Source organism: Sander lucioperca, chromosome 22 (assembly GCF_008315115.2).
Source record: "Sander lucioperca isolate FBNREF2018 chromosome 22, SLUC_FBN_1.2, whole genome shotgun sequence".
Lineage (NCBI taxonomy): Eukaryota > Metazoa > Chordata > Actinopteri > Perciformes > Percidae > Sander > Sander lucioperca.
In genome coordinates this window covers 16,891,540-16,916,831 of record NC_050194.1, presented here as the reverse complement: position 1 = coordinate 16,916,831, position 25,292 = coordinate 16,891,540, and the positions used below count along the sequence as shown (strand labels likewise).

The following is a 25,292-nucleotide window of genomic DNA, read 5'->3' as shown; positions in this document are numbered from 1 at the left end:
GTTCGCGGTTTACATGTTTACATTTATATTCATAGAGTGAACAATAGGGATTTGTGCCAGTGCAATCAGATGAAGATGGGGATACATTTCCTCATTAGTACAACTACTGTTATGCAAATAGACTTGAGACCATAACAGGATTACATAATCAAGTAACTTTGATGATAGCCTTTTATCGCTGATTTCCACTTAAGATGGCGATTAAGATGATGATTTGTATTATGCATGTGATCTATGCATGTGATCCATGCATACTGTGTCGTATTTTTAATCAGCCACTGGTGATAGAGATGTGTGTGTGTGTGTGTGTGTGTCTGTGTGTGAGGGGTGAGGGGGGGGGGCATGTAACATGTAAGGTTCACGGCACCTCAGGCAGGTGTACTTTAAGAGGAAGTGACAATGAGATACATGTGGTTTGCCTACAGTAAAAGTCAAGGCAGGTACCATTTTTAAGCATTTTATGCCTTAATTACATATCTGACAGCAGAGAGATGACAGGAAATAGTCCCATGCCAGACACAAACTGGGGACATTGTGGTTCACCGCCTTACATCTCTAGGCCACCACGTCACCCCATATATACCGTATCTCTACCATATGCAAAGAGAACTCTGGCAGTGTAGCGTGACTTTCTGAATTTCTTTTTATCCTCAATTTGAAAATATTGAATATTGAAAAATACCTGTTTTATTTTGAAACCAATGTGCTCAAGTACAGAGCCAACACAATAACAAGTGAGTCACTGTTTAAATGCATATGGACTGCAATGTACAGGATATAAGCAATTGTTTAAAACCCAACAAATAAAAGGGAGAGGATGCTACAAGTTAGAAGGAAATAAACAATCCATATATACTAGAGACTGGTACACTACCCCAGGGGAGTGGTGTTAGACAACACAAAACACCAAAACAAACGTAGACAGCTTGCGTTTCTGCATTCACGTGTGTCGAAGACTGTGCGGTGGTACGGGAGGAGACAGCTCCCAGGAACAGCCCCCGATGATAAGCATCTAATTCTATGACTCGCTGACACACTCCATAGGTTCTGATGTTAAACACGACAAGAATGTCCCCGACAATATCTCTGCACCCTCATCAGAGAGCTATCAAAGGGCAAGTTCACACACACATACACACACACACACACACACACACGCGTTTGTTTCACTATCTTTGTGGGGACCTGTCAGTGACATAATGCATTCCCTAGCCCCTTACACTAACCTTAACCATCACAACTAAATGCCTAACCTTAACCCTTACCCTCACCCTAACCCTAAATCCAAGTCTTAAACCTCAAACAGCCCTTTAACCTTATGGGGTCCAGCATTTTGGGCCCCACAAGGCTGTGCAGACCCCACAAGTATACTGTATTCCCCAGTTTTTGGACCCCACGAATATAGTAAAACAAACACACACACACACACACACACACACACACAAACACACACACACACACACAAGCATCTTCGCACTGCATAGGAATCAGCAGGGATGTGTCGCTGTCCCCAGGCGGCAAGTTTATCTAAAAAGGAAACACCTGATTTCTTCTTTTTGGCTTCTCTTCATTCCCTGCCTCCCTTGTTAAACACACAACCTTGATATTGTTTCTGTTGCCCGGGAGGGGTGAATTATTTACAGGATAAACAAGGTGATGTTGTTTCAGTCAGTCAGAGCCAAACTCCCCTATCGTAGCAGCAAAGAGGCAGAGGGGTTTAACTGGTAGGCATGAGGGGCTGAGCTTGGATACAGAAGCTTCACAATGGCGGGCCGTACAGTGATACCTTTGTAAGGGTGGGGGAGAAAATGCCTCCACACTGGATTCATGGACTGGGAGTCCCAGACTGACGGGGTTGTCCTATTTATCTGAGACAATGGCGACTACAAAAGCCCATGAGCCGATTCACTGTGTGTGCGTGTGAGGGGGTGTTATTAAGTGATCATAAAGTGCCATTTGTGTTTGCGGGGGTTGTTGCCATACAAGGTTCAGGCGGAAAGATGATGAGGGACCTTTGCAGCTAAAGCCTCTAATCCTGTCTATGGTCCGTGGGCTCCAGCTGGTGGGAGTGCAGCTGTGCTCGGCCCCTACACAGGTAAATCAGTTCTGCCCCCCCTCCCTCCTCCAACAACTCCCCTGTATGCAGTATGGCGTATTTGCACAGTGCTTTGATCTCACGAAGGTGGCGGTGCCCGCCTCCCTGGATACGGTGACAGTGCGGGTGATCCATGTTACAGAAGAGAATTTTTTTTTTTAAACATACGCCAAATGACAGCCACGGTTGAGGGCTTAGCACAGGTCAAGCCCTGCTAAATTCAATGTGGCGGTGCGGAAAATTCACTTCAAAACATTAGCTGCTGGGAGGAAGTGGGCTCTAATGAGTGTTATGACTGCATTTTTCTGACATAATTTCCCATCAGCGAAATGATGATCAACATTATTCAACAAAGACTATCCATCCCAGACATTATTAACCTTAATCTCCCACTATATCCATTGACAGGTTACTGACACTTATATATTGTTTAGCAGCAACTTGGACATATATAAAGTAGGTCCCTGAACATAAGCAGCTTAAAAAGAGACTGTCACAAATTCCTTCAATGGTGATCATGTTGGATTATTTCAGCTGGATGCATGCGTTTTCGAGGAACCCGGGCTAGCAACAGCATGCACTTCTCATTCATCAGGCAGACAAAACAGCTGTGCTCCCCAGTTTGACCTCTGACCCAGTCTACACGTTCGCCGCAAACAGATTCACATTTAACACACTGGTTCACTTTGACAGGGACACAATGGGAGGATATGATTAGGCCCTTGGCGCAGATCGAAAAACAACAATCCTAATGTCTTTACGCACTGTAGCAAGATCCCTTTTATCATATTACTCATGCCTTTGTGTCCTTTTCTGCAGGCAAAGAGGTTTCTCTTCATATTACCAGCTGGAAATATCAGTGATGAGCTTCTCCGCTTACTAAGCTCGCTGGTGTAAAGGCAGTTTGTGTGCAGATTCTGTGGCCGGCTGGCTGCACAGGTAAGCAGAAAATAGCTCTTAGCTCCGGCCTGACCTTGAGAAGGATGCCATTCAATCAGTGAGTACGCCGCAGTAAAGGCCCCATCATTGCACTAATAGACATAATCTTCCTCACTGCCCGGATCATGGACAATGCATGGATGGCTTCCTTTTGCTTGGCAAGTTAAAGGGGCAATTTATTCGATAAATTAAACAGAGAAAATAAGCCATGATGAAAGAAACACTGCTGCTGGGCGGGTATAGATTGAACTCGTGTTAACAGTCTGCACACCTAATTTAATTTTCAGTTTATAGACATAACAGAATCGGATGACGGCAATTGACAAAACAGTTAAAATGCAAGACTGAACAGACTGTGCTTGTGCTCTAATTGCCAAGAACGAACATCAGAGGTGTAGAGAGTGTGCACCGCACACCTTATCTACACTCCATCATCCAGCTGGAAGCAGACAGAGTCAACGTAATAAGGAGATTTAAGAACAGTTGCCTGCTTTAAACTTTTAGGTTGTGCAATCAAATTCCACCTCATCAACTGGCAGCTTAAACAAGTTGTGTTATTTTCTGACGGCTTACAGAGAGACAGAGAAGGGGGGGGGGGTAACAAGCTGGAACCATCATAACTACTGGCTGCTGCAGTGCATCGTGACAAACAACGGCAGAAAACTTGGGATTTATTGCTCCGATAACCTTCCAGATTCCTTCGGCTGGTGCTGTATGCTAGACAACTCTGACAGAGTTATGCATCATTAATCCCCATGAACACGACCAGAGATAAATAATGCTTTGCGTCCCTATGAAAAATAAGGCAGTTATTACCAAACCATAAAGAATGGTATTCGTATCATCACTTTAAGCAGATAATAATGTGAAGATACGATGTTTCAAGGATTCAAAGCACACTCACAGTGAGATGTATATTTCTGCTCTCATCGACGAACTGCTGCAAAAAGAACTCCCAATAAATAATAGCACTTGAGCAGAGTAAATCAGAGATCTTTATATCACTGCCATACCTCTTGCAATGCTGAGCAGTCACTCAAGCTATCAAATAGCATTTAGTACATACTAAACCAAGGTAAATAATGACTTGGCTCCATCTTTACAATCATGAGTAGAGTAGAAGTAGATGTTAGGTAATCAGTTACTACACAACAAAAATAAAGTGTGTCTAGTAAACTGTTGATATTTCCCACAAAGAGACGCTTTTTTCACTCATCTCAAAATGTCTCAAGGCTCAGACTTGAAATTCAGTCCAATAAACATAGTAATACTATATCCCCTACAGGTGTCAATTCCTGGTGGTTAAGCAGTGCAAAGAGAAATTAGAAGGAACTCCGTTTGATACAGAGATGTTTCCAGCACCAGATGCTGTGGGGCCCTCTCTTGTGAGAAGCCAGGCAAAGCTCACTTACTTTCCTATTGAGAGCTGGAACATAAATTCAAACCCTGCTATAAATCAAATATAAATTTTCAGCTCCCCTCACTTTCCCGGGAACGGCTGCAATAACAATGTCATTCGACTCTGCCTGGTTACCATTAATTCTCTGGATTCCTTCCACACTAATGATTTGGTCCTGTATCCTGTGCGTTTTACAAACCCCACCGAAAAAGAAGGGAAATATTACTGACCTACTTAACGCTTTGCAGGTTAAGAGAAGAAACTAAGGTCTGTGGAAGATGCTCTTTACACATACAGTATTTCCAAACTCTCTCAAAATGGATTTTCCTTGCCAGATATAACACCCTGCTTGCCAATAATGTTAATATACCGAAACTCTGCGGCTGCAACTTTCACATTCTAGACGGCAACGTTCCTGAGCCAGAAAAGAGGACAATGCACTCCAGTTAAATCTAACTTGAGTGAAAAATGTGATTTCTATTTAGATATTGTTCTGTGTGCCAACAAGCCTCTCCTTCTGCCAAAAAAACGAATTTGATCTCATTCAGTTCATTTTCTCCTTGAAATCACAGTCTCATAATAATCTCTCAAAAGTGATCGTGGGCCAAAACTGATTCATCTAACTCCTATCCCACACTGAATATTTACTGGAATGGCCACATATCCCCATCTGAGCAGTCTTCACAACCCAAATATATACAGTCTAGTATCAGAATCCAATTCGTACTGTATATTTGTTTCGCACAGTGTAAACAGACTTTAATTCCAGTGAAACCATAACCCCAAAGTGAAGCAGAGGGAGCTGATTCTGGTTACAGAGACTGTTTAGAGAGAGACATTCTGGGTGAAACACACTTTACTTTTTAAGCAAAAAGCAAACCAATTTCAGTGCAGCACCTGCACCCTTCTGCCTCGTTGGCTTTGGCAAAAGCAGATTCAAGGAGTTTTTTAGCCAATGCTACAAGGCTGCGTGCCTGTAAGAATCTGCACTGACAGAAAGCTTTTAGAGAAGAACCAAGGTCACCACTACAATAACATAGCAGAGGATCTGCTCAGAGCCAGGGAGAAGTGCTGTGTCTCTCTCACACCCTTGAAATGAAAACCAATAAGTGCAAAAGGATACCAATTTCAATAAACTTAACTTCACTCTGTAACCTCTGTAGAAAGACTAAATAAGCAGGATGCCAACAAGCTGTGCTTGCTCTTATGCTATTATATACTTAGGTATAAACCAACTGTGTGTATAAGAGCATCTCCATCATTGCAGCATAAATTATATCTCAAGACTAATTGTTGTGGCTTCCAATCCAAACAGCAGGAATATAGTGTTAGTGTAATAATGTCACAAGCTAATGCCAGACATGATTGCCTCTTTCAGGGGAAATGTATCATCACACAGCTACCTTCAAAGAGCTGGAAAACATATTTAAAAGGACAGAAGTTGACCTTAAGTTTGATGCTTAATAACGAGATAAAAGAGAAAGCTCCGTACTGTAGATTGTAATTCAATCCGATACAATACAATACATACCTGCTACTTTCATTCAACTTGTAATCATCTCTGTTTTGGTGCAGAATGTTTTTCCATTACTGTGTGAGTTAGCAGGATATCTCAAAATCTTGTTTACAGATTTTAATTAAATTTGGTGAAAAGTTGGGCGATGAGCCAGGGAACAAGTAATCAATGTTTGGTGCATATCCAGGAACTTATTAATGGACTTCTTTAAAGGATAAGGCTGATGTTATTCTATGTTTTTTTGTATCGACAAAAATGTCCAAAACCAAAAACTTGTTAGTCAATTTCTCATGCCCATTGGTTCCTAATAAAGATGTAAAGCTTTACATATTTTAATTTAAAAAAGTGACCAGTAGCTTCCTAACAAATGGGCACTGTAGTCTTTAGCAAATATTACTAAGGGGTAATATTAAGGGGTAAATAGTGCATTTCTTGGGTACTATTTTCTGCAGTGAATTAATACACATTCACTGCTCTAGTGAGTATTTACTGCAGCGGGACAGTGGATGTGGGATTGACAGTGGAGGTGTAATAAAGGGACGTGTCAACTGATGCATTTTTGGACTACACTGGAGGCACATATCAGACTTTGGATATACAGGCAATACTAGTTAGTGGGACCAGTTCATTGTTAGTTTTGATCTTTTTGGGGGATTTGTTGACAATAAAAAAAAAAATACAGAACATCAGCTGGTTTATCCTTTAATAATTCAAGACAGATAATTTTGGCTATTTTCTCACAATCTATATTGATGCTGATTCAGATAAAATACCACATTTTTAAACATGTATAAATAAAATCATAACTAATATTTCGGGAGTTAGAGGATTATGCAGCCTTGGGAGACCAAGTGTTTTCTCATTTTTAATTGTTAACACTATTTCAGAGAGGTGTTGATTCAACTTGATGGTGTAGTTTGTGCTGTTGTGTTGGACTTCATTATATTTAAGAGTATTCCTAAAATTTTGTCTGCCTCATTTAACAATACACAGTGCAACAATTAATAATTACTACATGAAGCCCTCTTCCACCTCTTTATATCACAATGTACAGGGGCTTCTATTTTTCTTATATCTCTCTTGTGTAAAGTTACTGTATGTGAGTGTGCATGCAAGGAGATTTTTTTTAAATATAATTGTTAATGATGGGAAAGCCCCAGCACAGGCTTCTTTAAGAGGTTGTCAGAGAAATCGCTAACAGCTGCCAGCCACAGGAATTCAGAAATGCCAAACCAGCACTTTGTGATTGGCACAAGGAAGTTACACCCACTTTGTAATAATATGTTTCTCTTTGGTGAGTTGCCAAATGGGTTGCTGCCAATGTAGACATGACAGATTGATCAGATCATTCTGTACCAAAATGTCAGGCCAAGGAAAACTAGAATTATTTGTCTGAGGTCAGGGTCAGGTCGCTGTAAAGCTCATAAATACAAATGAGAGGTAACTTATAGAATATATCTAATAATGGTGACTCCACTCAAAAAGGCATTTTGATGAATAAGCCTTAATTATAGCCTTTACACCTTTACACACTTCCATACCTAGTAGGCCTTTTGTCTAGGTAATAATGACATACACAAAATCAGGGATCAAATGCTTGATGTTAATTCTGATGGGAGTAATTTTATGTTATTTTAAATATTATTATATATTAAATATTTGTATACAGTTAAGCAGCATGATACTGCACTGGTGTGCCAATGAATACGTAAAGGCAAGCAAACGGAAGCAGAAAAAAAAAACCTTTCAGAAGAAATTAGCTCAACAGACTGACTGCAGTCGTATATCTTCCTCGACTCCACCACACCTGCTCAGGTCCGTCTATAATAACCTGCTGTCTGCTCTGCAGGTGTACTCTGGGTATTTACTCCAGACCCATTTACCACAGATACACACTACTGTATGTTATGTTCTTCCAGTAGCCCTGTTTCTTCTTCTGTCTGCTCACCGTCAATCTCCCACCCCCTCCCCCAGCCAGCCCCTGATGATACATTTACTTTCCATAAATCAATTTTTGAAACTCTGCAATTACCACACACCACAGGGAGTCAGAGGAAATCTATAAGTCAGAGGTCCTGAAGATGCTCAATAGTCAGTCCTGTCACTTCCTGTCTGCCTGCTTCAAAACACGGTGATGGACCTCAGTGGTGAAGATAACACAGGTCAATAATAACCATCTGACTAGACACAAGTGGAAAAGAGGAGCTCGGTGGGGGAAACCAAGCAAAGAAAAACAGGAAAACTATGCATGTACAATATACCCATTTTCATTGTCTACTGTTTTAACAGTTAGTATATTAAGAAATGAATGTACTCCAACAGAAAATAATACAAGACAATGCATCAACGGACATTTATCAAACTGCAACTCTGGAGCACCACTGCCAATTCAACTTTTTAATTGAATTTGATGCTTGTAAGTTTTGTCACCTCCGCCATTTCCTTTGTGCATTGATTTATAGGACAATAATGTTTGTGAACAACACACTCAAAAACTCAAGCACATATTTGACCACTATTTTCCAGAGACTCCTTTGAAAAAGTAGTATGGAATTGGGACACATGGGCCCGATCTTGCACCCGGCACAGCGCTGCGCAAAGCCCGACACAAGTGTCTTTGCTAGTTTAAGACCGACGCAGTTGTCAATTTCCCATCCAGCGTCCACGTCCTTTAAATAGCAAATGCGCCCATGGGTGTGCTGGTCCTACAGGGAGGTGTGTTCAGGTGCATTCTTGGTGTATTGCTATCTTGAGGCAGCGGAAAGTGATCGTGCCATTGACCAACAAAAACCTGGTCTAAAGTCACATTAGTAAAATTATATGATCTGCTTGCCCGCTTTCACTTCACGCACGAGCAGATCAGTTTCTTCTCCTGAAAATCTCTCCTTCGTGCTTAGCAAATCCGCCATCATAATCACAATGCCCCAAGGTACAAACACGCCGGGCTTTTAAAGGGAATGGGAGATGACACTCGACTATGATTAATTAAGACACTAAGTACAACCCTTTTTAACCATGCGCCTGGCACGCGGATCCTTTTTTCCGCCGTTAAACTAGCAAAAGTGGATTCGTACACGCCCTAAACGCACCTGCGCCAGATGCTTCACGCCGTGCGCTTAGGTCATTAAAATAGGGCCCAGAGTCTCTTCAGTGTTGTTGTAATTCCTGTTGGTTGCAGATGGAAGTGAATACAAGTCATACATAACGTAATGGCCCTTTAATAACTTTTTGATGCAGGAAGTAATGCTTCCAAAGACTGGCAGTATTACCACCGCCTGCCATGTACAACTGAAGTGCCTGAAAGACCCTTGAGACTGATATGTGATGTTTTACTGCTAGTCCCACTGCTACTTTGACAGCAGCTTTCAAGAATGGAAATTTAATTTCTTTACATGTTTACCTTTGTTTCATCCCTATCTACCCCCCCCCCACCCCTTCTAGCACTTCCCTTCTCTCTTCCTTCCCAGGAGACAAAGCAGGCAGACAGCTCTTATAAACAGTGGCATGAAGCCTTACAGTGACGGCGTATGTCGAGGCAACGGATGTGATCAATTATCGAGTGACCGATTCTCTTTAATTAGAGGGTTTAAGTATTGAGTTAGCCTGGGTGGGAAGCTGAGAAGCAGCATGTAAACCAACCTCATTACACTGCAGTGATTCACCTCCCAGGAGCTGCGATCCACACAGTATTTACACCATACATTTGTTTCTGTGGTAACATATCGAGTGGAGGAATGGCTTGGTGACAGACCCAGTTTTTTTTCGCCCTCCTCTCCTCTATACTCTCTCCATTTTCTTTCTTTCACTCTCCCTCCCACTCACTGCTGAAGAGGCAGTCACACTGGTTTGCCTTTTGTTGTGGAGAGTCTGGAGAGGTAGCACAATGTGTCCTAGTTAAAGCAGTGCCCCATCTGCCCGGCATAATTAGACAATTATGCTGGAAGGATCCGTCATTAATTCCTTTGTGGTGGCCAAGTTCGCACCACAAAGAGGTCTAAGGTTTAGTTTTTCTTTGCAGATCTCTGTTCATTTACTCCGGCCCCTGTTGTCGTCCTCGAGTATTGATACTGTGGCAACTTGGGGCAGGAAAATATTCTCCTGTCAATATTGACTGGTTTGTACAGTTGTAGTGAAAAGGCCAAGGGGAATATTGGCTGCTGTCTTGTGCTGAATAAAAACAAGCAGCTAGGAAACGGCACTGTGAAAACACAGGCAGACACACAACAAACAACCATAGTTAATGTATCGAGGTTGAGCATACTGATGAAATATGCATTATGTAGAATTATCCTGGTGTTGCATTGTGGGGTGTATAGACTAATCTGCTTCACATACATTTTAAAATGCCAGTTTGGCCTACTTAAACACCACCAATTAAATCAGACATTCATTCATTATATTCACGTTGGAGTGACGAAATACAAAACAATCACTTATCAACCACTTTTCATAAATGTTGATCCGTTTTGTGGGCTCACACTTGTCCTATTAACAGTGTCAGTGCCATCTAACTTAATCAATTTAGTAAAGAAGCTAATTTTATAATTATATCATGAATAGCATCAGTAATACTCAAACTGTATCATGACAACTTACAGGTAAACAGTTTCTGTTAACAGCTGAAAGCTTGGAGCATTCAATTTATAATGACATGAAAAGTTAACAACTCCTTGCAATTGTTTGGTATACTTGATAAACAACTGAAATGTTAGTATTAGCACTAGGATGTACAAAATTAAGGCTAGCTAAGAGGGTAACATTAGCATTTTAACCTGCGTGCAGTAGTCAGTAGGGCTGTGTATTGGCAAGAATCTGGCGATACGATACGTATCACAATACATGGGTCACGATTCAATATGATACTGTGTGTAAGGCGATATATTGGGATTTTAGAAGATTTTTAGTATAATTTTAGAAAAACTAATATTTAAAAAAAGACATGATGTACATAACAGTCAAAGAAGCTTACTTTAGGTAAACAATTCAGTACACAGAAAATCAGACTGCCAGTTTGGGATTGTGGTTCACAGGTTCTTAGTGAGCAAATGTTTATATGCTAAAGTAGGCCAAAGTTCAGCCATAGCTACGTTGTTAGCTTCTAGCAAAAAGTCAGGCACTGCTAGGCACTGTTAGGCAAGGACACTAGTGGTGCGTCTCAGCATAGCCATCTAGCGCAGGGGTGGCGAACCTGTGGCTCTTGAGCCGTATGCGGCTCTTTGCCTGCTCCTGTGAGGCTCTTACTGTGTGGCTGGGGGCTGTGTCATTGGTTGATTGTTGTTTTTAACTTTTCTGAAACATACAGTATTTCAGATAAGTAAAAAAACACACATTTGAATACATCTGCCAATACTGCCAATACATTTGCCAATTATTTTAAAATGGAAAATAATGCAGCAGAGTTTTGAGGACAGATTCTGCAACCTGAGGAAAAACAGCGGCCACAGATCACCTTCCTCGTTAACCCTTTCACTGCTGAATCCGACTGTTTGAAAGCCCCTTTAGTGACAAATGAGTGAGAGAGTTGCTTCGAGTGGCCACAACCGAGTTCAAGCAAGACCTGAAGAGGATTGTGGATAACAAAGACTGTCAGGTTTCCCACTGAGTCAATCTAATCTTGCTGTTGTAGTGTGGACGTGCATGTGTTGTATGGCTTTTTGCTATGGTGCGTTTTTTTTGTGGCTCTTTATACCTAACTGGTTGGCCACCCCTGATCTAGCGGTAGGAGGTTTAAACACAACATAAACGTGAACCACTGTCTTACATGAATATTTTTGCACGTAAGCTAAAAAAAAAAATAAAAAAAAAAATAAAATCGATACTGGGTTTTTGAAAATCGATACAGTATTGCTAAATAAAATTTGTTCAAGTGTATCCATTTTTTCTTACACCCCTAGTAGTCAGCTGTCTGACTGCAATTACTATCCCTAAATCTACACCATGACATTGGCTAAAATGTAAATGTATCATCTATTAGTGGCTTAGACCAAGACAGGTACTTTCTGCCATTTTATTTGAGTGTCCAAATTTCAAATGGAATCAAATGGAATTTTTTACTTTTTTTCTTTTAGCCAAAAAACCCATTATACAACAGAGAGCTAGATGTGATGTGACACTGCACCTGTCAGTGATGTCCCAAATGTACTGCTCACAATAGGAGCAAACCGCTGAGTGTATTATGTAAAGAACATTGCATGAGTGCAGGAGGGAGTGATTTCAGACACAGCACAAGACATCACTTCTACCCTGTATTCAACTAACCAGCCTTTATACTTAATTATATGGGTCTGGCAGACTGAAGTTCCACCTCAGCTTTCTGTCGGTTGTTATGGAGCAACCTGCTGCTTGTGAAAGTACAATTTGTAAACTCCCTATCGAACATATGTGTTGTCACAATAACAGTTTCACAGTTACACTGAGTAACTCAGCTTTACAGAGACATGTGGGAAGATATCTTACAATGTAGCCCAAATCTGATTAGAGCAATGATCTAATCAGCCATGAATTCATCTGTGAAGACAAGCAGGCAAGAGAAAATCACCGCAGAGAATTCTGTATAATTATCAAAAATCTCACAGCGGTACATTAAAATTCTAATTACGACATATTATCTTAATTGCAAAGGAGATGCAAATCAAAACAAGGTTAACGCTGCTCCTTTAACATGCAGGAGAACATGTGGTGGGAACCTCTTCAATATTCACTAAATCAGTTTGACTTGTTCGACATGAGAGGCTGTCATTTTGTAATGCTTTCCCCTCTTAGGGGCGATAATCCTAGCTGAGAGCACAAGCAGCAGCGGCGCAGTCGTGCAACAATGAGACAGAACAAACATCTAATTGCTGTGATTTCATTTCCTTTTAATTGTATCAAACAAAGCTGGTGACAGCTCATCGCAAGTCATCTAATGTTCCTGTCCGGAGAAAACTATGTACCTCCAAAAAGTGAACGATTCAGGAACTAAGCAAAAACAACAGCCTTGTCTTAAAGCTTAGTGACAAACTTTTTTTAGATGATTAAAACTCATAATCCTTCAACCTATCTGAACACAAAACAAATTACAATTCAATATTCACTCTTGGCCACTAATAGAATAAGATACTTCCATGTCTAATGTGCAACAAATACAAGAAAAAAAGTTCTCAAGAAACTGCAACTCCCATGGTACGCAACAAATCGCTTGCCATAAATTGTATCTGACAGGTGCATAGTGTAACTCTGCAGACATAAGACAGCCGGATGACAGCAGGCACAAGGGGTAATGGTGAAAGGAGAGGAACATGCCATTGAACGTGGATTTATGAGTGGGTCCAGACTGAGGTGATCCATCAGTGGAGTCACATAGTATCAAACATGTCATGTTTAGGACACATTTAAATGAGGCATTAGAGGGTTTCAAAGGGTGCCGATATGCAAAAAACATGTGGGATGTGGTGGGAAACCAGCAATTTGCTGCATTTTAGCAGAGGAGAGAAGTATGTCGCCACCCACAAAGGCGATTTTCAATCTGGTGGAGTCTCTTAATTGGAGTATTTATGCTTTGATAGAGAGCTCCCATTTCTCCGAAGGTTCTCGCAGGAGGCTGATAACAGTATGTGGCAGCTTTAAACTAACTACAGCCATTTTTGAAACATTAGATTCCTGACAGAAAATAATAAACTAGAGGTGCTCTATGTTTTCACTAAAAGATATTGGAGTTTCTCTACCAATTGGCTTTGGGATGGTGGTTACCCACATACTGTAAATTGAGTTTCTCTTTCTCCCAGAAACACACACATACAGTGCAAACACTGTCAGACACACAGCCTTTGCTGGACAGAAAAAAATGGAGACCCCAGGAGTTCCCTTTGGCCCTTGCAGTCTATAACAGAGCCGACAGCTCCGATCAGCCCTGAGAAAGCAAAAGCTGCTCAGGGATCGCTTTACAATTCTCAGGGGTTCGAATAACCTGATCTTGAACTGATCCCGTGCACTGATCCTTTGGTATTGGGTTAGGAACGTGTGAAGGGGCCTGTTGAATGAACTCGCTGGATATCAACATCCTCACTCCGTGTTGCTCCAGCCCAGTAGATTGTTTGACTTGATTAGTCTCTGCCCAAGTGTTAGACTACCCAACGCAAAGCCCTCCAGACACCGGTATCAATGTGTCAGAGGGAAAAGTGCTCTCCCAAGTCTCAAGGTGGAGCCCATTACCCTGAGTGAGAGCACTGTAAGTTAATAGGATTTGCTCCCGATCAAGAGACTGAACTATTTCCTGAGGCTGTTACAGGCCGAAGCACAAAAATAAATGTTCCTTTATTCAACACTATTAAGCGTTCCCCCCCCCCCTCCTCCCCCCGCCCCTCCCAAAAACTCCCCACCACCAACCACTCTGACCCCCCCCCCCCCCTCCTTTTTCTCCTTGTTGGAATATCTTTTTTTACTGCAGGAGGTTGTGCTCTCCCTCGCTTTTTCTCTTGTTTTTTTCTTCTCCCGAGCAGCCAGTAAAAGTAAAAGGTTGGCACTTTTTGTCTAAAGGAGCCATTTGTTCAGGTGTAAATGAAACTTGCATGGTAAGCAGAGCCAGGCCTGCAGTTGGACAGGGGCAGAGGGGATTCCAGATTAATCATATGGACTATACACCATGAGGATATTCATTGAGGAGTAATTGCCAAGGGGCTTTATGTAATGTATTCTCCCCATGAGGTAAAACCTTGTAGCAGTGAGAAAGGATAATAGAGTAAGAGGATCATATAAAATGTTTGCTGCTCCAACCTTTAACTCGGAGCTTAACCCTGACCTCGGATAGTAATTACAGAGTTAATTGCCTAGTGATCTGAGGAGGAAGCTCCATCCAGTTCCACTGCATATGTCAACTGGGCTTAAGAGCCTCCTTCTGAGGTGCAACAGATCACGGATTGTCTTATGTAATTTAAAGAAGGGACAATTAGTAGTATAGGGTTAAGTGGACATTGGTGTTAAAAGTTCTTGATGTTATAGTTTAACTTAGGGATGGGCGACATGGAGAAAATCAGATATCACGATATTCTTGACCAAATACCTCAATATCGATATTGCGGCGATATTCTAGGGTTGACAATTGGTGCCTAAACAAAATATCTTGTCCTCGTTGAAGGAGCACTGCCCCCCTGGTGGCTGAAATGGGTAATTGCATTGTTTAAAAAATTAGTGGAATAATTACGTCTGGCATGACCATATATTTTATAAATATCTTAAATACCACAAAACAACTAAATGGTGGTAGGTAATACATCTGATTTCATATACTGCTTTAGTAAAAAAAATATTACCTGGCTGACTATGGAAGCAGCAGGACGCAAAAAACGAAAGTTACTGTTGCACTAGTCTGGACATCTTGCCGTGCCAACCTTGCAATAAAGGTTTCCTAAATGCCATGTATATAAATGTGATGTCAGCTTACTAATTTATTGCAGGTTTTGTGTAGATTTGGACTTGTATACGTTTATTCCACTTTGTTTAAACGGCGAAGTGGAGAGGCCTCGTTCGCCTGTTTGGAGCTGGCTGCTGAATGTGACGCTCGTATAGGCCTTGCTGGATACACCGTGACTCTGTTTCTGGATCTACTGATCACTGTGGATTACTTTTTTCCCGTGTCATTGGATTACGGCAAAATACGGATTTTTTTTCTCAACGCGTCTTAACGTTTTATGGTGAGTTTGGAGAGGCATCTCAACAGACTGTAGTTCGAACACTGATTGTTCACCGTTACATTTTCCAAAACAGCCGTGCCGCGATTGGATTTCATTAGGGCGAATTGTTAAATTGTTACAATGTAATTTAAAATCTGCTTTAAAAATAAACATATGTGTTTTGGAATATAATGTTCAGCTTCGGCACCTTTACCTATGTGCTAAAATATACAATGACGAAGCCTAGTGACAAGTCCATAGCAACCAGTGTTGAATTGTTATTTCCCATTGTCCTTTGCTGAATGGTCTCAATGTTTTATTTCATATGAATACTAGTTTACTAGAGGAGTAACTTAGTATTTGAAATAATGCAGTAATGCATGAAGTGTGCATTTAGTTCCCATGCTTATTGTGTTTCCACAACAATGTTAGTGAGTAAATCTACTGAAATGGCCACCACACCATAACAGAGGAGTGTGATGTGTAAGATGAGAATGCAGAGGATAACTCCTGTACGTCATGGCTGTAAAAATCAAATGGCATCTGTACTTCTTTGCTAAGTGCAAACTTGCATGCAAGGGGAGGGTCATGCCTCTTTTTCAAATCATTTTGGAGGGTCATAGGAAAATTATTACTGACGAGGGGAGGGTCAAGTCTTTTTAGGTTAGAGGCCACAAAACTCCTCCGGTGGCCCCTTAATTAAATAACGAACAGTCCCTAAGTGGGGAAAAGGCAAACAATAGAACAGCTAGAAGAGTCTGGTAAGTTCAGAAAAGTACATCACTCTACTGTAATGCAGCCTTCAAAACCAGTAAAATACAACACTTGTGTCATATCAGGATATTACGATATCCAAATCTAAGACAATATCTAGTCTCATATCACGATATCGATATAATATCGATATATTGCCCAGCCCTAGTTTAACTAGAGTTGGCCAGTTATTCAACATTATGATTTATTGACCTTCACTGGATTCATATCAGAACTGCAACTAACACATTTTATTATATCAATTAATACGTTATGAATTATCTAAAATGTATTGTTTACAATCATATGATACACAGAAAAGCTGCAAATCGTCACATTTAAGAAGCTGGAACTGGTGATTTTTGCTTGGTACATTACTTTATCCATCCATCCATCCATCTTCGTCCGCTTATCCGGTCTCGGGTCGCGGGGGTAGCAGCTCCAGCAGGGGACCCCAAACTTCCCTTTCCCGAGCCACATTAACCAGCTCCGACTGGGGGATCCCGAAGCGTTCCCAGGCCAGGTTGGAGATATAATCCCTCCACCTAGTCCTGGGTCTTCCCCGAGGCCTCCTCCCAGCTGGATGTGCCTGGAACACCTCCCTAGGGAGGCGCCCAGGGGGCATCCTTACCAGATGCCCGAACCACCTCAACTGGCTCCTTTCGACGCGAAGGAGCAGCGGCTCTACTCCGAGCTCCTCACAGATGACTGAGCTTCTCACCCTATCTCTAAAGGGAGACACCAGCCACCCTCCTGAGGAAACCCATTTCGGCCGCTTGTACCCTGGATCTCATTCTTTCGGTCATGACCCAGCCTTCATGACCATAGGTGAGGGTAGGAACGAAAACTGACCGGTAGATCGAGAGCTTTGCCTTCTGGCTCAGCTCTCTTTTCAGTCTGACTTACTGCCGAGAACCCGGACACAGCTCTCACTTTGGTCGTACAGAGATTGGATGGCCCTGAGAAGGAACCCCCTCACCCCATACTCCCGCAGCACCTCCCACAGTATCTCCCGGGGGACCCAGTCATACGCCTTCTCCAGATCCACAAAGCACATGTAGACCGGCATACTCCCAGGCTCCCTCCAGGATCCTTGCGAGAGTAAAGATCTGGTCCGTTGTTCCACGACCAGGACGGAATCCGCATTGTTCCTCTTCAACCTGAGGTTCGACTATCGGCCGAACCCTCCTTTCCAGCACCTTGGAGTAGACTTTACCAGGGAGGCTGAGAAGTGTGATACCCCTATAATTGGCACACACCCTCTGGTCCCCCTTTTTGAAAAGGGGAACCACCACCCCGGTCTGCCACTCCTTAGGCACCATCCCAGACTTCCACGCAATGTTGAAGAGGCGTGTCAACCAAGACAACCCCTCCACACCCAGAGCTTTAAGCATTTCTGGACGGATCTCATCAATCCCTGGGGCTTTGCCACTGTGGAGTTGTTTAACTACGTCAGCAACTTCCACCAGGGAAATTGACGACAATCCCCCATCATCCTCCAGCTCTACCTCTACCATAGAGGGTGTATTAGTCGGATTTAGGAGTTCCTCAAAGTGCTCCTTCCACCGCCCTATTACCTCCTCAGTTGAGGTCAACAGCGTCCCATCCTTACTGTACACAGCTTGGATGGTTCCCCGCTTCCCCCTCCTGAGGTGGCGAACGGTTTTCCAGAAGCACCTTGGTGCCGACTGAAAGTCCTTCTCCATGTCTTCTCCGAACTTCTCCCACACCCGCTGCTTTGCCTCTTTCACGGCAGAGGCTGCAGCCCTTCGGGCCCTTCGGTACCTTGCAGCTGCCTCCAGAGTCCTCTGGGATAACATATCCCGGAAAGACTCCTTCAGTCGGACGGCTTCCCTGACCACCGGTGTCCACCACGGTGTTCGTGGGTTACCGCCCCTTGAGGCACCTAAGACCCTAAGACCACAGCTCCTCGCCGCAGCTTCAGCAATGGAAACTTTGAACATTGTCCACTCGGGTTCAATGCCCCCAGCCTCCACAGGGATGCACGAAAAGCTCCGCCGGAGGTGTGAGTTTAAAGTCTGTCGGACAGGGGACTCCTCCAGACGTTCCCAATTCACCCGCACTACCCGTTTGGGCTTACCAGGTCTGTCCAGAGTCTTCCCCCACCCCCTGACCCAACTCACCACAGGATGGTGATCGGTTGACAGCTCTGCCCCTCTCTTCACCCGAGTGTCCAAAACATACGGCCTCAGATCAGATGAAACGATTATAAAATCGATCATTGACCTTTGGCCTAGGGTGCTCTGGTACCACAAGGCCACGTAGCTTTTTCGGGCTGTGCCCAGCCGGGCTCCGTGGCAAACCCGGCCACCAGACGCTCGCTGATGAGCCCTCCATCTAGGCCTGGCTCCAGACGGGGGCCCCGGGCTTCCTCCGGGCAGGGTCACTCCATCTCTTCCTCGGTCACTCATAGGGTTTTTGAACCATTCTTTGTCTGGCCCCTCACCTGAGACCACTTTGCCTTGGGAGACCCTACCAGGAGCACAAAGCTCCAGACAACACAGCCCTCAGGTTCATAGGGACACACAAACCTCTCCACCACGATAAGGTGATGGTTCCCGGAGAGGTACGTACATTACTTTAATTACTTTTAAATGACAATGATGGCATCATATCTTGTTGTTTTACAAAATACAGTTATCCAAATGATCAATTCACAGAAAAGTCTAATGAAAAACTAACATGCGTTTTTGTTTTACACATGATGAATTTTGTCTGGTGTAATGCGTAACAGTGGAACACAGTTCATTGTAATGATCAATTAAAATATATTCTTATTTTTATTAGGAAATGTACAGTTCCATTTCAAACTAAAGTAGGGCCGAATTTCAGTGTTCAAAACAATCAATCAACAATCAATAGATCAAATGAGCACATTGTATTATCCAGTTATTTTACAGTGTTATAATACAGAACATATATGGTAATTAAAAAGCTAACACAGTTGGTTATCAAAGTGTGTACACATGTGAAGAGACTTGTCTGACAGAATATATAGTGTATATGTTGCATCAAACCAATTTGATTTGTATATATATTGAGTTAGTAGAAAAATAGTTACTTATGTGAAATTGATTTCAGCCATATCACCCAGCCCTAATAGTAACCAGTCTTCCATTGGTGTGCATGACAACACACCACTAAAGTTTTGACAACTCTAGACAGAAAATAAAGATTTCCTCTGGATTTGTTTAAAACCTTAACAGAGAATAGAACTGGCGCATTTCACCACATATCTGAGCACAGCTCACTCAGGAAACCTGAATGTCTTCAGTGAGTCAAATAGTTAAGTTGAGCCGGTGCTGTCATAAACCCGGTGGGAGAGCTTGGAATAATCTAGGCGATGTTAATGATGCAATTTATATGTGAGGGGACCGGTGTTTGGCAGGCTCTTTCCGTCTGAGCGGGCTGCACAACCCAGCGAGCTCCCAGCACCCCCTGCTAGATGGAGGGGGTGGAGTAGGAGGAGGATGTCAGAGCCCATGTGAAAAGAGGGAGCGAGCGAAGCACTGATAAGAGCCATTACTATTAGTGTCTGTCTGTCACCTGCTGTGCGTCATCCAGCCTTCTCTCTCTCCACATGCGCCCCCATCCCCGTCGATCCATCCCCATCCGTTTTCCTGAGGCACATCACTTCAAATTTGCACTCACCTACACATTTTCCATCCTGTCACAGATATACTCAGTTGGCTTGAAAACTGAGCCAAGCTGCACTCTGAAAACTACTGCGAGCTTTGTTTCAAAACACTTGTAAATTAGTGAAGGTGCAGAGAGCTGCCAGCATTTATTCAATAAACAAAATACCTATAGATGAACAACTGAATTGGCACAAGGGGACGCAATATTCCAGACATAACGTTTCTCAGTTTTTCCAAGCAAACACAAAGCCTAATTTGGGATTTTATTTATTACTTGGCACAATACTACAGCTCCTTAAACTTATGAACTCGGGAGAAATGAACAGTAATTGCAGGCTGTTCTTTATTTTCTTAAAACCTTTTTAACCAAAATATTTAAAGCTGTTTTTCTCAGTTGCTATGCAACACTTCAACCGCAAGAGTAGGAGCATGCTGAGAATGTGCCAAATAAATGCTACTGCCACAGCCATTCTGCGGGGAAATATGAGAGAGGGGCATTGTTCAATAATCATGTGAAACAGTAGAACAGTTGTGTAAAATGCACAACATTTTACACAACATCATCCTTTCATTTAGTTACTTGACCTGTGTCAACAGATAAATCAAACCAACAGTTTGTTTAATGAACCATTGTTTACAGTCTGAAAGTCTCTTACACCATACCACTGTCATATGAGCAGATTCTTCTCATCGCCTGTGCACCAAACATACAAGTGGATGCTTTTAACTGCAGAATACAGCAAGGTGGCAGGTGAACCAAGTGTCCTGTGCAAAATATAATTTGGTAATTTGACATTTCAATGCTGCCAGATATGTAGACTACTGTCTGTTTCACAAGCCCTTTTAGATATCACTCAGAGCTCGCCTCGAGCCCGGGTAACTGTACAACAGCCAAGCAGAAAGCAAGCAAGCCAATGGTGCTGCCTTTCTTCCTGAGCCTGGAACCAAGGACTTAAAGCAAGGACATGTTATGCAAGATATCACATTCAATTCCACTGCCAGCCTCCAAGGCCAGATGATACACATTGAGTGAGTCTGTCTCTTGAGCCCTCAATGTTAATCAACACTCTTTCCAATGCATACTTATGAGTTTCAATCTACTCCCCATGTCTTCCCTTTGGCAGCTTAAATTAAGTCGCAAATTTGACGGCAAATTAACTTCAACAGGGACAGTAATATGTCACCTATAGAGCAATCTGTGCCATTTCTCGCCAAGGCAACACAAATCTTGTGCATCTGAGAGGAAAATTAAATCACAAATTATTTTCGTGTGAAAGTCAAATTCGAGGAAACAGAAGAAAGACGGCGCCAGGCGGCGGGGCTATCAGCTGTTAACAAATCCCTCTGATGACAAAGCCTTGCATAATCGCCCAGTCAACCTTTATCATTGTGATCACAGAGCTTGAGATTTAATGCATGCTGGTATTAGCTGTGACATACAGTCACAATACAGTTGAGGTGGGAGGAACACACGCTCAGACATGTGTGTGTAAAGGGGGGAGGTAGATGTGCAACCAACAGAGATCTCCCCACTTCATCATTGAGTAAATGGCACCACAGACGTGAGCTGCGACTTCACAGCTGCCTCATGGCGGGTGACATTGAAGCCCACGCATGAACACATCGCTCATCAAAGCGAATGAGGCGTTCTTTGCTTCCGCTGCTTGTGCCGAGAAAAAACAATGGCAGCCCCCCTCAAGTGCACACTTGCACACCTGGAATGTCTAGAATGAGTGGAGATGGGAATGAAAAGGGGGGGAAAATCCATTTGGTTTCATGCATCTCGCACAAGAAGCTTAACAGACTGTGACCTGCCACTGCTTCATTATAGGAAGGAAGCGGCAAGACCCCGGTGCCATAAAACGGCTCAGAGCGGGTGCTAACAGTGGTTCTGCAATTAACCTGTCTTAAAACAAACAAGAGGCTTTTGCTTTAACAACAGGCACATATTTGAGAGGGTTGATTTCTGCAGCGTGAAACTCAAAGGCCCACCAGGGTTCAGGTTTTAATCGGTCATTAGCGTGCTCCTTTCGGCACAGCTGTGCCAAGATCCATACAACTACAAGCTCACTCAATGTGATCAAAAACCAAAAGCTCTTATCCCAGAAGCTAAAGAATGAACAACCATTGAATGTCTCAAATGTCTCTTCACAGTCTTAACACTTTTCATAAAGTGTGAGAAGAATGTAAGTAAAAGCAGAAAGCAACAGTAAAATTGTGAATACCCTCTTTTGGCGTATAAGAACATCCTCCTGAAAGTTCAGTCACATAGCTTGAACACAAAAGCTCCACTCTTTCTCCTTAACTGTCCTCAGTTCTCTAAGTGGAACCAGACGTAGGCATTTCTTCATTTAGCCCATTCAAATAGAGGCACATTGCTGTTCTTTATTTATTTAACAAAACGAGCTGTAAAAGCCAAACATTAGGTCATGGAATATTTTCACCCTGAGAAATAAGTCAGTGCCTTCAATGAGACATCAAACCCAGTTTAAGTATCCCCCTACAAAATATGAGCTGATGAGGACCTTTTTCGAAGTCAAGTAGTGCTGTGAGATTGTTCTGTTTTTTAAATACAACTTTCGACAGTGTGGTGCACATGCGTTTCCAATTAAGAGCGCAGAGCCAACATCCAAGCCTGGGCCCCATTCACCCCGTCCACGATTGACCAAGTCTGAGGAAATGTTAAACAGGCATCATAACCAAAACAGAGACGGCAGATTTTTCAAAAGCCTTTACTTTCTAAACAATAATTAAGACATCACAGTAAATTGATGATCTAGACTGTAAACAAAGCACACAATCTAAATAAAGAAAAGGGAACATACCTAATCATAACTTCTTGTGACGCGTTCACAGCTAGCATACTTAGACATAGCAATTTGTCCCTTTGGTGAATGGGTACAAAGCCTGCTTACAGTGCAAAGAAATAAAGTATGTCAAAGCTGTTGATTTGTGAGGACCATAATGAGAATGCACGGTTTACACAAGGCACTCAGAGTAGGATCTACTTCCCTGGCAGCAGCAATAACTCCCTATGAGCCTGTCTCTGCTCAGACTTCAATCTCTTGGCCCTAAGGAGCTGTTGGAGGACTTTGATGTTCTGTCTAAATGAATTGACTGTGCTTCTTGATACAGCCCTCCAGTCAACTGACTCGCCCCACCGCTTCTGCCACCTGTGATAAACACCATGCGTGCTCACTGGTACCAAATTCTGAAACACATGCTCAGAAAGGCCACAATTTTCCCCCCTTCAACTTTGTAAATGACTGCAAAAAATATGATTGTTGTTTCCCGCCGTGCCCTATCGGAGGAGAAGCCCTTTGATGTGTAAGGCTGTATGTGAGCAACTGTATGTGAGCAAGCAACGCTGGGCTGGTTTTTGTTACCTTACAGCCTTGCAACATTCAGTAGGTGAGCCTTTATGTCGGAAGCACCTTCAGGGCATGGTGTTTGTTAGAGCCTGGGCAAAGGCAACAATCTCCAACCCACTTCTATGATTGCATTTCTTCTTAAGAATCAGAGCCAGACAGCACTGCATACAAGCTTCCAACTTCACTGACATGATCCAAACTAAATCTAAGGCTTATTTAGGAGCACTGGTGCACAGATAAGGAAGTACAAATGTGTCGATATGTCTAACTTGGGACGTCTAGTTTGCTTTGAATATGGATAAGTAGTGACAGGAGCCATAAAAATGCACTCCCAAGTGTTAAAGATAGCACTGATTGCAACCAATCGACGACAAGCAAACACTGCAACAGATGATTTCGATCAAAGAGTGGGGCAGAGACGGTGGTTAAAGGGAAACAATACTTATCCGTCTAAGCTTCAGCTTGGTCAATTCTCATTTGACTAAATCCAATTACCATCGATTCTGCATCTTCTTAAAGCCGAGGTTTAGGTTCTCCTTGATAGTGCAGAAATCTTAACTCCGATGAAGCGGCAGTATTTAACCTATTACAGCCTCCAATGAAGCGGTTAGGTTTTGGAGGAAAGTAGGAGTTCTACTGGCAAAGGCATTGATCCTCCCACACCCTGGGTTTTCCCAGCATGTGCAGCGATTCCTGTGCAAAGCCTCTGAACACCTCTCTCTCTTCCAGCAGCGGTGGTGGTGCTCCTGAGCAAACCTGCCCTGGATCGAGCATCTCATTTAGTCACTGGGCCCTTTGATGTGGATTCAGTGCTGCAGTGCATATCATTCGTGTTTGAAGGTTTAGCTTCCACAATACAGCAGGGTTTGAAGTTTCACATATTGCAAGAGCTACAATGTGATAATCTGGGAGCCGGTTATGCATTATACATTTTTCATAAAAGAACACCATCACCTGAAAGTGGAATGTGGAAAAGTCAGCGCTTCAAGGTATATATTGACAGAAACTGTTTCTGAGACTTCTGGGTGTGGGACAAAAACACTCTTGTTATCATGAGCATTTCAGAATCAGCTCTACATCTTCTCTCTGAAGGGGGTAAATATCCAACTAAACAGAGTAGAATAACATTTGACTGGGGTCTGCCATGCCATTATAAGACCAATTTAGTCGACTGAACGCTTCTCACAAGGCACAGAGGCCATAACAGCTCTTTCTCCAGCAATAAAGATCTCATTCTTCATCTGATTTCACAAAGGAGTTAATACTTCCTTCAGTGTCTTCTTAAATAAAACATTTAAAAATCCTTGTCAAGGTGTATGTCTTAACTGAGGCAGACCAAACTAAATATATTGCTTTAGCTTGTGTCATGACAAATAACAAGGAAATAATCTCTGTGGAAAATGTTGCAATTGCAATTTTCAAGGTTGTAAGTGGAAAAGTGAGCGCACCAGTACACAACATTTGAAAAATAGGGGGAGTTGTTGGCCAAAGAATAAAATCAAGTTGGCTGTTAATATCTGCGAGTGACTAAGGTTTATGTAAATGCTTCTGATCTTGATAATTAAAGAGTGTTTGTATGGAGGTGCACAGCTCCGCGTCTCTCTTTAAAGGATGCTTAATGTCTCCAAAGCATGGAGATGGTGGCAGCCTGAGGGCCTGCCTGCTTTCTTTTCCCTCTCTCTGTATCTGTCTTGTGTCAAATACACACATGAAAAAGAAACGCGCGCACACAAGCATGTGTACAAATACGAACTATACACACACTATACTGACACATACAAACAAAAAACCCACGCACAAGAAAAAGAGACGGAGCATTCACAAACATCAGCCTCTCAATTAGCTTCTGCACTCATTTCTCTTTGGAAGAGAATTATTTTTCAGCTGGGTGCTTTGTCTTTGTTTATTGTAAG

General features: G+C 42.6%; 1 protein-coding gene across 2 annotated transcripts in view; it reads right to left on the bottom strand.

The window, feature by feature from the left end:
* The window catches only part of adkb (adenosine kinase b), a 114,856-nt gene that overhangs the window by 70,579 nt on the left and 18,985 nt on the right, over window positions 1-25,292 (bottom strand). The gene's annotated exons all lie outside the window — the stretch shown is intronic.